A 2049-nucleotide genomic window follows, 5' to 3' on the forward strand; every position below is an offset into this window, starting at 1 on the left:
CGCGAGGTCAGGATGCAACGGACGGTGCAGAGGGCACTCTCTCGTGGAAAAGCCCCTAGGAGAGAGATACTTCAACATCCTTTATAGGAGTAAGTCGGATTCTACGAATGTTATTGAATTATGCATTGAGGAAACACAATGGTGGGATTCAATTGGGATGAGGCCGAATTAGATTCTATGAATTTTATTGAATTATGCACTGAAGAAGTGCAATGGTGGGATGTGGCAACAACAATCTTGGTGGAATGTGTGGACATGGCAACATGGATTGGGAAGGTTATCTTTAAGCATTGTTTGCGTCAGGCTATTCCATTAGCTTATAAGCTAGCTATAAATTTGATGAAGAATCTAGTCTAAAGTTTCCGCATGTGAACGGATATCAAATATGTTATGTCGTAGTCGCCTTGGTGTGAGATGGCTCTCTCTCTCCTCCCCCTCTGTCCCTCCTCTCCCAACGCAATGATGCGGTCGCCGGTGGCTGGCACCAGGCCCGCTCTCTCCCCTTCCCCCGTGCTTCATGTGTCTGGGATCTCCTCTCCCCCTCTCCTCTGCGGGCTCCTGCAGCCAGGGGCTCGTCCCCCTCCCCCCGTGGCGGCCTCCCCTCGGCCAATCGTTTCTGGGCGCTGGATCTGGATGGTTCTAGGTCGGAGGACGAGGCAGGCATCCCTCGGCCGGTCCCCTTGCCTCTCCCCTCCTCTTCATCACAAGGTCAGGAAGTTTGCTCTGGGCGATCGCAGCCGTGCGAGCCGGTCACCGGCGGTGGAGCCCGAGTGGTGCGTGGTGTAGCGTCGGGTGCGTGGGTCTGGTAAGTTCAGGGTTGATGCGCTCGTTTCCCCGTGCGTGGCTGGGTTGTCCATCTCACCGCGGCCTTCGTTGAGGCGTTCGGCATCATCATCGGGTTGCGCTCCCTCTGATCTGCCATCAGGGCAGCAATCGGGCGGTTGGCCCCTGGCTTGCTGCCGGCGGAGGCCGCGTGGTTGCGGGTGATGTGAGGGGCCATTTCCTAACCCTAGATCGGGCAGTGGCCTGCGGTTGGGGGGTGGGCTAGCTCAGGCCGAGGTAAGTGCGGATGTTGGGCTGGGTGGGGCAGTGGGGCTTGCCCGTCCTCGTATGATTTCCCTCCCTTGATTCTGCCCGCTCCTGGACCGTGTGGCTCGACCCAAGTTGGCCCCTGTGGCACGTCGGTCTTGGCTTGGCCTGTTGGCCTCATTTGCCGTGGGTATTTATGGATACATAAGGGCTCCCTCTCCCCTGACTAGGGTTTTCAGCCTCTAGATCTGACGTGTGCTGCTAACCCTTCCTCATTCGCTCTCTTGCGAGATCTCATCCTCCCCCTCTCTAGCTCATTTGCGGCGGTGGTGGCTGATGATACGTCCATTTTGCATCATGCTTTTATATCGATATTTATTGCATTATGGGCTGTTATTACACATTATGTCACAATACTTATGTCTATTCTCTCTTATTTTACAAGGTTTATATAAAGAGGGAGAATGCCGGTAGCTGGGATTCTGGGCTGGAAAAGGAGCAAATATTAGAGACCTATTCTGCACAGCTCCAAAAGTCCTGAAACTTCACAGAAGACGTTTTCAGAATATATAAAAAATACTAAGCGCAACAAGTTCACCAGGGGGGCCACACCCTGCCCACGAGGGTGGGGGCGCGCCCCCTACCTCATGGGCCCCCTGGAGTCTTTCGATGAGGAAAAAAAATCATAAGCCATCTCCTCGGACAAAACTCCGCCGCCACGAGGCGGAACCTTGGCGGAACCAATCTAGGGCTCCGGCGGAGCTGTTCTGCCGGGGAAACTTCCCTCCGGGAGGGGGAAGTCATCGTCATCGTCATCACCAAGGGCAATCTCCATCAACATCTTCACCAGCACCATCTCCTCTCAAAACCCTAGTTCATCTCTTGTATCCAATTCTTGTCTCCAAGTCCGGGATTGGTACTAGTAGGTTGCTAGTAGTGTTAATTACACCTTGTAGTTGATGCTAGTTGGTTTATTTGGTGGAAGATCATATGTTCAGATCCTATATGCATATTAATACC

This window comes from Triticum dicoccoides, chromosome 5A (assembly GCF_002162155.2).
Source record: "Triticum dicoccoides isolate Atlit2015 ecotype Zavitan chromosome 5A, WEW_v2.0, whole genome shotgun sequence".
Taxonomy (NCBI): Eukaryota; Viridiplantae; Streptophyta; class Magnoliopsida; order Poales; family Poaceae; genus Triticum; species Triticum dicoccoides.